Below are 15,250 nucleotides of genomic sequence, written 5' to 3'. Positions count from 1 at the left end.
GGTGCCTGCCACCTCACCTGGCTAGTTTTTTGTATTTTTTAGTAGCGACGGGCTTTCACCATGTTAGCCAGGATGGTCTCGATTTCCTGACCTCGTGATCCGCCTGTCTCGGCCTCCCAAAGTGCTGGGATTACAGGCTTGAGCCACTGCGCCCGGCCTAACAATTTTCCCAGTAAGCACAAGCAGGCAAAATATAATTTCCTTGCTAGTTCATGTTCCATACACTCTAATTGTGAAAGCCACTGTATTTAATGACAACTTTAATCTTCAGTATTTAGAAGAAGGCAACATGGGTTAAGATTATGAAAGAGGACATAATTACTGAGTTCTAGGTATCTTCACGTTTTTAAAACAAAGGTTCTGGAACTGATGTTCATGAAACAGGTCAGCCCCTCACTGAACCAGTTCTGTTGTGTTGGTACATTTCTTGTTAGAAGTATGGCAGGAAGCAAAGCAAAATGCTTATAGAAAAACATGTGCTTTAGCAGCAAGATGGTTATTTGAGCATATAGTTTTCCTCTTGGGTGTCCTTGAATAGGCCTATGTTGAGTTGAAGAGAGCCAAGATCATAAACCAGACATAAAGAGCTCTAAGCACAGGTTTAAAAAACGGAAGCTTCTTGGAACCATGTTCTATTTGGCAGAAATAAACCCTGACTCAGCCTTTTCATTTTTGCACATTAAGTACACTGAATTCTCTGCCTCATTCAAGGTGTGGATCTTTCCTGAAAAACCTCTAGTTGAAGTCTTTTTCTTTATGTCTGCAAGAATTAAAGGTCACAGACTCTTGTTTCTAGACAAGGACAGTTCACTTTCTGGGTGTTAATGAAAATCCTTGTATCTTGAATACTTCCTGAGAATACTTACAGTATTATAACAGTCATGAAAAGAAATGATGAAAATGCAATCACATGTTATGGGTGTGGTGTGTAACTTCTCCATCTAGATGACCCTACAAGGTCCCTTCTTTCTTTCTGTAACTGTCCTGGGCTTCAGACTGCTGACTCTCCTTTCCTGTTCTGAGCTGCTACAGTCAATCCTTATATGGTTTGGATGTTTGTCCCATCCAAATCTCATGTAGAAATGTGATCACAATGTGAGAAGTAGGGCCCAGTGGGAGGTATTTGGGACACTGGGGCAGATCCCTCTAGATGGCTTGGTACCCTCCCCACAGTAATGAGTGAGTTCTTGCTCTATTCCTTCACATAAGAGTTGGTTGTTTAAAAGAGCCTGGCACTTGCCACCTCTCTCTCTCTTGCTTCCTGTCTTGTCATGTGTATCAGTTTGTTTTCATGCTGCTGATAAAGACATACCCAAAACTGGGAACGAAGAAAGCTTTAATTGGACTTACAGTTCCACGTGGCTGGGGAGGCCTCAGAATCATGTTGGGAGGCAAAACGCACTTCTTACATGGTGGTGGCAAGGGAAAATGAGGAAGAAGCAAAAGCAGAAGCCCCTCATAAACCCATCAGATCTTGTGAGACTTATTCACTATCACAAGAATAGCACGGGAAAGACCAGCCCCCATGATTCAATTATCTCCTCCTGGGTCCCTCCCACAACACGTGGGAATTTTGGGAGATATAATTCAAGTTGAGATTCTGGTGGGGTCACAGCCAAACCATATCATGTTGCCCCTGGCCCCTCCACATCTCATGTCCTCACATTTCAAAGCCAATCATGCCTTCCTAGCAGTCCTCCAAAGTCTTAGCTTAACCCAAAAGTCCACAGTCCAAATTCTCATCTGAGACAAGGTAAGTCCTTTCTGCCTACGGGCCTGTAAAATCAGAAGCAATGTAGTCACTTCTTAGATTCAATGGGGGTACAGATATTGGATAAATACAGTCATTCCAAATGTAAGAAATTGGCCAAAACAAAGGGGTTAAAGGGCCCCAGGCAAGTCTGAAATCCAGTGGGGCTGTCAAATCTTAAAACTCCAAAATGATCTCCTTTGACTCCATATCTCACATCCAGGTAATGCTGATGCAAGAGGTGGATTCCCAAAGCCTTGGGCAGCTCTGCCCCTGTGGCTTTGCGGGGTACAACCTTCTTCATGGCTGCTTTCACAGGCTGGCATTGAGTGTCTGTGGCTTTTCCAGGCACACAGTGCAAGCTGTCAGTGGATCTGCCATTCTGGGGTCTGGAGGACGGTGGCCCTCTTCTCACAGCTCCACTAGGTGGTACCTCAGTAGGGACTCTGTGTGGGGGCTCCAACCCCATATTTCCCTTCTGCACTGCCATAGCAGAGATTCTCCATGAGGGCACCACCCCTGCAGCAAACTTCTTCCTGGGCATCCAGGCATTTCCGTATATCTTCTGAAATCTAGGAGGAGGTTCCCAAACCTCAATTCTTGACTTCTGTGTACCTGCAGGCTCAACACCATGTGGAAGCTGCCAAGGCTTGGGGCTTACACCCTCTGAAGCCACAGCCCAAGCTTTATGTTGGCCTCTTTCAGCCATAGCTGAAGCAGCTGGGACACAGGGCACCAAGTCCCTAAGTTGCACACAGCATGGGGACCCTGGACCCAGTGCATGAAACCACTTTTTCCTCCTGAACCTCTGGGCCTGTGATGGGAGGGGCTGCTGGGAAGTTCTCTGACATGGCCTGGAGACATTTTCCTAGTGGTCTTGAGAAATAATATTAGGCTTCTTACTACCTATGCAACTATCTGCAACCGCCTTGAATTTCTCCCCAGAAAATGGCTTTTCCTTTTCTCTCGCTTAGTCAGGCTGCAACTTTCCCCAAACTTTTGTGCTCTACTTCCCTTATAAAACCAAATGCGCACTCAAGTTACCTCTTGAATGCTTTGCTGCTTAGAAATGTCTCCTGCCAGATACCCTAAATTATCTCTCAAGTTCAGAGTTCCACAAATCTTTAGGGTAGGGGCAAAATGCCGCCAGACTCTTTGCTAAAACATAACAAGAGTCACCTTTGCTCTAGGTCCCAATAAGTTCCTCATCTCCATCTGAGATTACCTCAGCCTGAATTTGATTATCCATATTGCTCTCAGCATTTTGGGCAAAGCCACTCAATGAGTCTCTAGGAAGTTCCAAACTTTCCCATATTTTTCTGTCTTCTTCTGAGCCCTCCAAACTGTTCCAACCTCTGCTTGTTATCCAGTTCCAAAGTTGCTTCCACATCTTTGAGTATCTTTTCAGCAGCACTCCACTGTACTGGTACCAATTTACTGGATTAGTCAGGGTTCTCTTAGAGGGACAGAATTAATAGGATATATATCATATATATATGATATATAGGGATATATCATTCATATATATATATAGCTCTAAGCACAAGTTTAGAATATATATATTCTAAAGGGCTAGGCCCATCTCTCCTTTTCACGTTTTTTTTGCCTGCTTTATATTCGCTGGAAGCTGATTAGATGGTGCCCACCAGATTAAGGGTGGATCTGCCTTCCCCAGCCCACTGACTCAAATGTTCATCTGTTTTGGCAACACCCACACAGACACACCCAGGATTAATACTTTGTATCCCTCAATTCAATCCAGTTGACGCTCACTATTAACCGTCATACCATGTGACATGCCTCTTCCTCCTTTGCTGTCTACCATGAGTAAAAGCTTCCCAAGGCCTCCCTTGAAGCTGAGCAGATGCTGGTGTCATGCTTATACAGCCTGCAGAATCATTGCCTAAATTTACCTGTTTTCTTTATAAATTACCCAGTCTCAAGTATTCTTTATAGCAACACAGAACAGTCAAATATAGATGCCTTGCTGGGTTTGCTCTCCTTTAAGCCAGGAGGTGTAATGGGATTATTTTTCCAGTTTTCCCTTCTGCCTTTGAACAGACACACACAAACACACACACACACGCGCGCACAACACACAGAGTTTTCTTGGAAATAAGAAAGGAAGAAAACATTTAATTCTCATTAGGACCTAAAACTTTACAACTACACAAAGTTATGAGCTTCTATTGTGTAAGAACGTTGTATCATTTAGTCATTGAAATAACCCCTTTTATAAGTCAAAAACAAGCCAAAACAAAATTTAAAACCCCGAAATGCAAAGAGGATGAGCAGTTGTTTGTAGTCCAGAAGCTGGTGGGTGGCAGGTTTGTCTAACTGCAAAGCCTTTTTCCACTACACCCCTGCTGGCCCATATGAGAAGCAGAGAGATTATGACAAACAAAAATAAATAGAGATGTCTATATTTACCAAAGCCTGGAAAAGTTGGTGCCACTTATGGCCTCCTTTTCTAGACTCGTGACTTAACAGACAACTTTCCTTCTTTAATGCCCAAGGGTGGAGTTCTTTAAACCTTTTCATTACTTCATAGTCCAGATCATACTAACTGTGACTTCTAGAACATAATGATACAGTTAGATGAGGGCATATTACGAATAAAAGAAAAAATGAAGGGAAGAAGAAGAAAAACAAAGTTAGAGACCATTTGGCTATTCTTGAATAGGACTGACAAACACTTTCTGTAAAGGCCCAAGAGTAAGTATTTTAGTTTTTGTTCACCAATAGCAAAATTGAAGATATTGTGTAGGTACTGATATTAGCAAGAGAGAAAACAAATTTTTACAAACATTTTATTGATGAAATTAAACACAATAATAATTGAATGTAATACTTAAAATATTAACTAGTAAATAAGAAAAAAATTATTCTAGTAATGAAAAGGATGAAATCATTTTTGGGTGGGTAACATTTTGCTTAATTGTTGTTCAAAATTAGTTTTCCCTGTCATCAAATTGATCATAAGTGGGTATTGATAAAAAGCATTCTTAGCATCTGGGTTATAATGAAAGAGATGGGAGGCTAGATTTGACCTGCAGGCTATAGTTTGCCTACTTCTGCTGCAAAATTTCATGTGGATATTTACATCTCATGGAATCTAGGAGAAGCCACTTCTATGTTCTCTTGATTTCCCAAGTCCTCACCTGAAAGGTCGTCTTAAGGAAGGACTTACCAACATTTTTTCCTGGGGTACTTCTATCTATACTTTAAGGATTATGGATAAATGGCTTGAGACACTGGGAGAGAGGTGTTAGAAGCTGTCTCAGTGAAATTTCAATAAGATCTATCTGAAAAAAAACTATGTGCGTTTTGAAAATTACTCTATGTTGTGATCATATTTGTTTCCTGAAGCCTCTTAAATAAAACCAAAGTCAAAAGATTCACCTTATTGCCAAGTAAAGGAAGGCAATTTGAAAAAGCTACGTATTGTCTGATAGCAACTGCAGTCATGAGCCACTTAATAATAGACATAGGTCCTGAGAAATGCGTTGTTAGGCAATTTCATCATCATGTGAGCATCGCAGAGTGATTTCTGCAAACCTAGATGGTATAGCCTACTACACACCTAGGCTATGTTGGTATAGTCTATTGCTCCTAGGTGACAAACTTGTACATGTTACTGTACTGAGTAGTGTACGCAAATACAACACAATGCTAAGGATTTGTGTATCTAAACATGTGTAAACTTAGAAAATATTCAGTAAAAATACAGTATTATAATCTTATAAGACCACCATTGTCATATATGTAGTCTGATGTTGACGGAAGTGGTGTAATATGGCACATGACTCTATATGACACTCTGGAAAAGGAAAAACTATAGAAGACTGTCTATATACACATATATATGTATACACATATAGTCTTCTATACATACACCTATGTATATATGTATATACATATACATAGGAGACTATATACACATATGTATACATATATGTATATATGTGTGTGTATATGTGTGTGTGTGTATATATACATATATGTACTTTTTTCATGGAATGCTTCACAAGTTTCCATGTCATCCCTACGCAGGGGCCATGCTCATATTCTCTGTATCATTCCAATTTTAGTATATGTGTTGCCAAAGCAAGCACTACAGACAATAAAAATATCAGAAGTTGCCAGGCATTGGGCAGGGAAAGAGATGGCTGGGTGGAACACATGACATTTTTAGGGTGGTGAAATATTATGTATGATACTGTAATGGTGAATACATGTCATTATGCTTTTGGCAAAAGTCATGGAGCTATGTAACATGAAGAGTGAACCCTGATGTAAACTATGGACTGTAGTTAATAGTAGTGTATCAATACTGGTTCAGTAACAATGTACCACATCAATGCAAGATGTTAATAATAGAGGAAAGCGAGAAAGAGGGGAGAGAAGTGTATGGGAACTCTCTGTACTTTCTGCTAAATTTTTCTGTAAGCCAAAAACCGCTCAAAAAAGTCTATCAATTAAGAAAATAAATACATATATTTAGGTGCCCATACATCTACTACTGTGCATGCAAACAAGCAAAGTTAGCAGGGATAACTGTTGCATTATGTGGTCCTTTCCAGTATTTTTTGTGTCTATTTTATTTATTAGTAAAGAATTACCTCTAATATGGTGAGTGTTTGCAATTATGAAGCTATTATTATTTGTTGCTGTATACGACATTGGTTGTATCCCTATGTTACACAAACATGACAGATAGTTGAGCTAATTAACCTATAATTGCAGGTTCCTACCAATGTAGGCAACTGCACATTAAATACCAATTCACAGTCTGAAGTATTGAGGATCTAATGTCAGAAAAGCTCCACTTCCTGGCTTTCTTTTCATTGTTCCTAGTAATATTTTTTGATGTTTTTATTGGTAGTAGATTTTGATTTTGTATCATTAAAGTTGGATATAACCTATTTTATGGAATTTTACTTGAAAGAGACTATTTGAAGCAGAATAGTCTATACAATTTATGAACATGACTTAGAAATCTTGTATTCGTGTGACAGTCTCATTCACATTTAATCTTTAAATCAGACATTCATGACAGAATTTTAGAGCATTCTTGCACACACTGGTGATATATTCTAAAGAAGACAAGATGACCTGGTTCTCCACAGTCACAGGTAAGCAGCAATTAACTCTTCTCATTACATAGCTTTATGAGTTTTGCCAAATGCATAATGACATGTATCCACCATTACAGTATCATATAGAATAGTCCACTACTACAAAAATGCCATGTGCTCCAGTTAGCCATCTCTTCCTCTGCCCAACGCCTGGCAACTCCTGATATTTACACGGCCTCTAGTGCTTTCTTTGGCAACACATATACTAAAATTGGAACGATGCAGAGAATATTAACATGGCCCCTGTGCAGGGATGACACAGAAATTTTTTAAGCATTCCATAAAATATATATATATATATATATCCCGGCACTTTGGCAGGCCGAGATGGGCGGATCACGAGGTCAGGAGATCGAGACCATCCTGGCTAACACGGTGAAACCCCATCTCTACTAAAAATACAGAAAAAACTAGCCAGGCGAGGTGGCAGGCGCCTGTAGTCCAAGCTACTCGGGAGGCTGAGGCAGGAGAATGGCATGAACCTGAGAGGAGGAGCTTGCAGTGAGCTGAGATCCAGCCACTGCACTCCAGCCTGGGTGACAGAGCAAGACTCCATCTCAAAAAAAAAAAAAAAATATATATATATATACACACACACACACACACACACATACTCTATAGTTTTTCTTTTCCGGTATATCATATAGAGTCATGTGCCACAATTTCTATACCTGTGATGCAGTTACTTTTACAAGACCTTGGAGGATGTGTACTGGCCACATGCCCAGATCAGGCGTAAGTTCCCTCAGGTACACTCCAGTGTCACGATGCCATCGTTTGCTAAAAAGTGGCACAGAGTATTAAGAAAGCAGCTCTAGAAGAAAAAGTCTTGGGCCAAAGTCCTGAGAGACACTTAGAACCTCTATAACTGGAAATATAAGGTCATTCAAATATTTTTGAGTTTTAAATGGGCATTTATGTCTTCAGAAAACTCTGAGAGGATTACTTGGGCCACCATTCATAGATGTCCCCTGTGGAGAAAGGTTAGGAGCTACATATATTCTAGCCCTCACTCCTGGCTCTTAAATATGTCTTCCCAGAGAGGGTATGCTTTCCTAATCACATAGAAGCAGCACGGGCTAGGCTAGCATCACCCCCTGTTGATGATCCAATGTATTAGTCTGTTCTTACACTGCTAATAAAGACATACTCGAGACTGGGCAATTTATAATGGACTCACAGTTCCTCATCACTGAGGAGGCCTCACAATCATGGCAGAAGGCAAAGGAGAAGCAAAGGCATGTCTTACATGGCGGCAGGCAAGAGGGCGTGTGCAGGAGAACTCCCCTTTAGAAAACCATCAGATCTCATGAAACTTACTCACTCTCATGAAAACAGCATGGGAAAGACCTGTCCCCATGATTCAATTACTTCCCATGGGTTCCCTCCTATGACATGTGGGAATTATGGGCACTGCAATTCAAGATGAGATTTGGGTGGGGACACAGCCAAACCATATCACCCAAGGAACACATCAGTGATCACTTCTCACACATTTTCACTGGAGCACACAAGCTGAACTCCATGAACTGTGGTGTCTTCATTGGTCTAATGGGGATAAATGTACTACCACCTTGGAAGCCTCCTGTGAGGATTAACTGATTTAACGTGTGAGTGTTCAATAAATATAAGCAGGTCCTATCCTACTCATAGCCTAGAATTTTCATAATGATTAAAGAAGCATGTAAACTGGACCTCATAGGTCCTCAATAGTGGATACATTTATTGCTGATAAAATTTAATTAGATTTATTTCTCCTACCCTACATCATTCTGGTCCAAAGAGCAGTAACTCTGTAGAACTAAGTTTAGTATCAAAAGAGATTTATTGAAGGTATGCCATATTCTACGTAAAAAAATATACTACTATTCACTACTTAATCCTTACAATTTCTCTTTGAGGTTACTATTTTATAGTCTCCATCCAGATGAGAGAATTAAGCAGCTTTAAAATCATGAATTTTAACAGGAAGGACAAGAAGGAAGAGGAAGAGGAGGAGAAGAAGAAAAAAGGAGGAAGAAGAGGAAGGGGAAGAGGAAGGAAATTAATATGTATTCTTAGAATAACCTGTTAATCTAAATTACTTTGGTTTATTTGAGTATATACGTAATTTTTGAGTGATTTGTAAGGTTTCAAATGGTGTCAGCAAGTTAGTAGATGTTTAATATAAACATCATAATCAAAAACATTTGTTAAAACATATGGGAATTTTTAAGTGATACTCTATATTGCATTTTATATTCATGTCATATTTTTAAAATAAATTTTTAATGTCCAAAAATATATTTTTCTCTAAACAAATGAATAATACAAAGTTAACCTCTTTATAATTCTATACCTATCCTGTGGTTACTATAGATTACCACTGACACAAAAATTTTTTTCCATACTGCTATTTAATACAAGAATTGGAACAGACTATTGAACTAGTTTTAACAGGTTTAGTGTTGTAGATATTTTGCTGAAAAATGATTTCCATCGATCAAGAGATTACTTTTCCCTCAAGGGAAATGAGCCTCTGTCTAAGGTACCAACCTCCTCATAAATAGAATTTGTAGGGAGTTCTTATTTCCCCCCATGAGGATGGCATGCAGGTTTAAATTACGATTCTTTACCAAAAGAAGATTTCTCATCATTAGCTAAACACAAAACACTCAGAACATGATATCCTGAGTTTTCAAGTGTGGTGACTTTCCCATGTTGGTTTTGTTTGTTTGTTTGTTTGTTTGTTTACAAACTTGGGAATTTTAAGAAAAATATAACTACATGAAGAGTATTTTTTCACAGTGAGGGTATTATTTTCACAATAAAAAATTATCCATATTATTCCATCTTAGAAAATTTGAGAATTATATTTTATAATGTTTATTGTATATCAGTTTAAAAATTCTCATTAATGGGAGAGAGAGATTGGATTGGGTTTGTGTGTTCAATGAATCAGTACAAAGTTCCTATATTATCAGCCTAAGTCTTGGGTGGTGTCCACCTCCTTGCTTCAGAAGAGGCAGCTCTGATGGTCTCCTCGAGTTCCTTGGCCAGACCTGGAAGCCTGGGCAGTGTCACCTTCCTAAATAGGTCTGTTCTCAGGAATTAACTTGCGGCTTAGTGTTACAAATAGGAAAAGGAAAAAAAAAAAAAAAAAGGGAGTAGGGGAGGGCACAGATGAAAGTTCTCTACCTCTCTACCTCCTCCTTTCCCAGTCCTCAGGGGCTCCTGATAACTCCAGGCAATAGATCTACACTATCATTTCTAATAGTTTTAACAACCCAAATGGGCTGAATTATCTATTCCAAAGATCTGTACAGCAGGGTTTCTCAGTTTCTGCACTATGGACATCTTGGGCTGAATAATTCTTTGGTATGGAGTAGGGAGAGGCGGGGGTGCTGTCCTGTGCATTGTGGGATGTTTAGCGGCATCTCTGGCCTCTACCTACCAGATGCCATTGGCACCTCCCAACCAAAACTGTACCCAGATCCTGCCAAATGTCTTCCTGGGGTAGGGGGAAAAAATCATCCCCCTCAACCCATTGAGAGCCACTCCTTATTTGGTAATGCATTGGTGAGAGGCAGAAAAAGGGAAAGCCTGAATCATGAAGATAAATTCTGTGTTGCAACTGTCTAGTGGGATACGTTTGCATGCTCTGTTTGTATATTCCTCTGTTATAAGGAATTAGGCCTCACAAGAAGAGTGTGCAACTAAAATATTATTATCTAGCTGACAAAGAATTCATAACTGAAGTTACACTGTGGTAGACTAGTATTTCCCAGACAGTCCTTCAAGGGGGAACATTAATTAGTTCTCTGAAATCAAAAGCTTCCCTGGTCTCTTTCCTCTGAATGTACACGAACATATTAAAACTCCTTGAGTATCCAGTGGTAAATAAAAGGCATTTACTATGGTTTAAGGTTAAACAAAGTTCTTTAAGGAAATAAGATTCTTTTCTAATACCCATTCAAACGCTTTTGTTTTCAACAATTTGGAAAGTTGATGAATACCATATAAACCATTCCCTCAAAATGTAAGGATTTCTAGCTATTCTCTTATCATAGATTTCCACACTAATTTAAAGTATTTACACTAGCATCTTGTTACTAGAGCCAGATTTAATTGGGACTCAGAATTTTACTTGAGAATAATGTTCTGTGTTTGTAAATGATATAATAATATATTTATTTTTTATTTTTACTGTCCCTATTCAATAGCTATGAGTAGACTTATGGGCTCAGTTAACTCGTATGACTCTTAATCAATGGATCATTTGCCTGCATCCAAATGTGCTTCTGAGTATTTACTTATTTATGTATTTATTTTTTTATTATTATTGTTTCTAAATACCCAGGGTACTCTGCCAATTGCTGAAGGAGCTTTGGAGATATCAATAAAAGAAAATGACCTAGCACAATTGCATGGGCCTGACCAGTAAGAACATGCCAATACACGTTCAGAGTCAAGCTCATCAGCTTGCTAGGGCACCTCAGTCTGGGCACTCAGTGTGGGCACTCAGTGTGGCCTACACAGACACTGATATCTTAGTGGAAATCAGACTCAGAGTCAAGTGCAGCCCAAAGAGCCAGGGAGAATGTTCTTCTGCAAGTTCATCTTTACATGATAATAACAAGACTTAATTAAAAATCACTGGTATTTTCTTTATTTGTTTCCTAGGCGGAAAGCTCAAATACCAGACTGTCTGGTTCAAAATTGAACACCTGGCGACCCTAATGATTTGGTTTACACAGTGACTTATATTGTGCAGCAGATTCAGAAATGTGGCATCAGTGGGGGTAGGAGTGGGGGAACGCAGAAAGATTCAGGAGAAAAAGACCTTTCCTTTCATCTTTATATGTTTAATTGGGTTAAAAATGTTTCTCAGGAAGAGGAAATGTTTTCACCTATTATTCCGTTTTATTATAGGCCTATCCATCTCTGTCTTATTATGTTTCTGCTTTTGGCCTTCAGTGCTAATTTCCGTAGCTGTAACAGACTCTGATGTCTACCAGATTTGATTTTGGTGTTCTTGATATAGGGCTCTGTCCTAAGTCTGTGAAACAGTTACCATGTTTTAATCACTGTGGCGATATGAGTGTGTGGTCTGGAGCCAAATGGCTGTTTGAATGACAGCTCTACTATTTCTCAGCTGTGTAGATGAGACACTTAATCTATATTTGCCTTAATTTACTCAGTCATAAAATGTGGTGCTGGTGGTGGTGGTTGGGAAATAATATCTGTTTTTGAAAAAAGTTTAAGCTGGGCACAGTGGCTCATGCCTGTAATCCCAGCACGTTTGGAGGCCAAGCTGGGAGGATTACTGGAGCCCAGTAGTTCAATACCAGCCTGGGCAACAGTGAGACTCTCTCTCTAGCTTAAAAAAAAAAAAAAAAAGAAAAAAATTTGTTGTGAGAGTGAATGGGCTCACCCCTAATATGTGTGGGTTTCAGGATAAGAGTATAAATGGAGCCTGAATATCTAAATATTTCAAAATTATGAATTACCCCAACAAGTTGCTGAATAAACTATTTGTTGTCTACCTGCCTTGACAAACGTACCTTAAACATTTAAGGGTCTGGCTTTAAATGTAGAATTCTGAGCTCCTCAGAGTCCCATGTTGGAATGTGGTGGCCTGGGGAAGATGGATCTTAGCTCTAGGCCTGGCCCTCCTCTCTTCCCAAGCTCTTCTTCACACTGCAAGGGCCTCCCAGATTGTGCATGAAGATCCTGGCCCATATATTCAGCTACATCCACATCCCTAGCAAAAGGGAGACTGAGGCCATTCCTTAGACCTAGGGGACTGCCCCTGGAGGCAAGAGCAGTGGACGATGCCTCGAAAGGCCCTGGAAGTAGCTTCAAGGCCATTTTGATAGAGAATTCTGGGGGCCTGAAAACCTAGAGCCAAGGAGTGGACCTGGGCTCTGGATAGGCAAGTCCCCTTGATCCAAGATATCACTGTAGGAGGAAGGGCAGTCAGAGGAGGGCCAGAGCTGAGTTTTCTAATGCACAAGACCCAGAGTGGAGTGAAAAGCAATGCTGGGATTAGACACCCAAATCTACTGAATTAGCAAAGTCCAAGCAAAGTACCGCAAGCAAAGTCTGGCATATTATAAGCAATTGATAAGTGTTACTTTTATTATTAAGCACCTACTGGATGTCAGCATTTAGCACTGAGGGTGTAACAATGAATAGAAAGTGATCACTGCTTCGGGATCTGTCTCTGTAATGATAGCCATCTGTACCAACATTTTGGGCTACCTGCTGTGACAGGGATATGGAAGTTTGTTAGGTGGAGAATAAATGAAAACCCCTACCTCCCTGGAAGATCAAGGCAAGGTCTTATGGAGGAAGCCATGGCTGAGCTGAGATGTGAAGGGTGAATATGAGTTTAGCCATCAGATGACTGGTAAAGGTGGACAGTCCCGTCAAAGACAACAACTTACAGGATACATAGAGGTCAGAAAGAGCATGGCATTTGGAATAACTAGAAAAAAAAAAAAGGTTTGTTTTGTGCAGAGACAGGGTGCTTAGGAGGATGGCAAGTAATGAGGATGGAGAAATGGGCAAGGAAGAACTCATGAATGGGGAGTCATTTCCTTAGGGAGCTTCAGATGTCACAGTGACCTTCCACATAATTCAGCATATCTGCTACAGAAGAAGCTGAGAAACCATGATTAGGACTTCAGCCGGACAATGCTAGCCTACTGGCTCACAGGGCATGGGGAGCAAGTTCACATAAGAAGTAGGGAAGAGGAGGAAAATTGCACACATCCAGGAGGATCTGAGTGCCAGAATTCCGGAAGGCTTTCTTCCAGAACGCCCTCAACCTAACTGCCACGTCTCCTCTCCCACTTTTTTAATTAGCTACCTCTTATAGACTCTTCCTTCAGAACTTAGATGAAGCATTATCCATCCTCCAGGAATCCCTTCCTACATTCTCATTCTGATTCAGAAGACATTCTTTTGTATTTCTGCAGTGTCTCAAGAAGTAGATTGCATGAGACTTATTAATTCATTGGTCAGTTTTCCTAGAAGAGTGGTTTCTTAAATTTCATCATGAATTCTCCAGTGATTTGGAGGGCTTGTTGAAATACAGATTTCTGAGGCCCATCCACAGACTTTCTGACTCACAGGGACTGAGAATTTTGGTATCTAACAACTTCCCAGATGAGGCTGATACTGCTGGTTTAAGGACCACACTTTGAGAACCACTGAGGAAAGAAGTTTCACAAGTCAGAGTTTTACAGTGGAGGTACTAAGCTTTTCTCAAGTTAGTTTATCAGAAGCACAAACCATCACCCTCCACCAATCATTATAATGAAGACCACTTCATTTCAGTTTATATACAAAAGCTTATCTCCACAGTTATGCCAAGTGTATGAAGACAAAGAAACAATATCAGGAAAAGAGGTTTATTTGGTTTTGAATCCTCAGCCCCTTACACAGTGCCTGATGCATATAGGAGGCAGTAAATAAATGCTCATTGAATGATTACATCAAGAGGTAAATGGGAGGCCGAGGCAGGTGGATTATGAGGTCAGGAGATCGAGACCATCCTGGCCAACATGGTGAAACCCCATCTCTACTAAAATTACAAAAATTAGCTGGATGTGGTGGCACCTGCCTGTAATCCCAGCCACTCAGGAGGCTGAGGCACGAGAGTTGCTTGAACCCAGGAGGCGGAGGTTGCAGTGAGCCGAGATCACGCCACTGCACTCCAGCCTGGCGACAGAGCAAGATTCTGTCTCAAAAAAAAAAATTAAATAAAATAAAAAAACCCTGGTCATGTATCTTGGACATTTCAGTGTACTCCAGCAAACTTCTGACTGACCACATCTGCATCTCCATGACTGATGGTTTTCAAGAATTGTGGAAGGGCCCTTTGCACAAGGCAGGCTGAATGTGCTGGGGAATTAATGTTCTCTAAAGCAGTCCTCAGCTTGGGCAATACAGTGAGACTCTGTCTCTACAAAAAAATAAAAAATAAAAAATTAGCTGGGCATAGTGGTGCATGCCTGTAGTCCCAGGTATTCGGAATATCACTTGAGCTCAGGAGTTTGAGTTTGAGGCTTTGGTGAGCTACTTTTGGGAGCTGGAGAATAACTACTCCTGCTTAATTGCCCTGTGGTAAAATTTTGAGGCATGTTCTATACAATGTCCCAGAAATGAGCAGCAGCATTGAGCTCTAGTTGCCCCAGCGGTCACCTGCCCACCTGCATACTATTTTATTGGCATCTTTCTCTCACTACTTGTGCTCAACATCCTTGCTTAGGGCCTGTTTCTAAAGGCATCCAAACTAAAAAGGAGGACAAGGAGCTAAGGATAAAATGTAGATAGATAGATAGATAGATAGATAGATAGATAGATAGATAGATAG

At 40.3% G+C, this 15,250-nt stretch overlaps 1 protein-coding gene and 2 non-coding genes across 6 annotated transcripts in view; 2 read left to right on the top strand and 1 right to left on the bottom strand.

Annotated features, from left to right (window-relative positions):
* The window catches only part of MACROD2 (mono-ADP ribosylhydrolase 2), a 2,106,139-nt gene that overhangs the window by 1,062,893 nt on the left and 1,027,996 nt on the right, over positions 1-15,250 (top strand). The gene's annotated exons all lie outside the window — the stretch shown is intronic.
* LOC111546532 lies at positions 5,759-5,865 on the bottom strand. Its single transcript, XR_002732803.1, has one exon. It is a non-coding gene; the product is annotated as a U6 spliceosomal RNA (small nuclear RNA).
* Positions 7,070-7,176, top strand: LOC111546535. The gene has a single exon (XR_002732804.1). It is a non-coding gene; the product is annotated as a U6 spliceosomal RNA (small nuclear RNA).

Source organism: Piliocolobus tephrosceles, chromosome 20 (genome assembly GCF_002776525.5).
Source record: "Piliocolobus tephrosceles isolate RC106 chromosome 20, ASM277652v3, whole genome shotgun sequence".
Classification (NCBI taxonomy): Eukaryota; Metazoa; Chordata; class Mammalia; order Primates; family Cercopithecidae; genus Piliocolobus; species Piliocolobus tephrosceles.
This window is presented reverse-complemented; position numbering and strand designations above follow the sequence as displayed.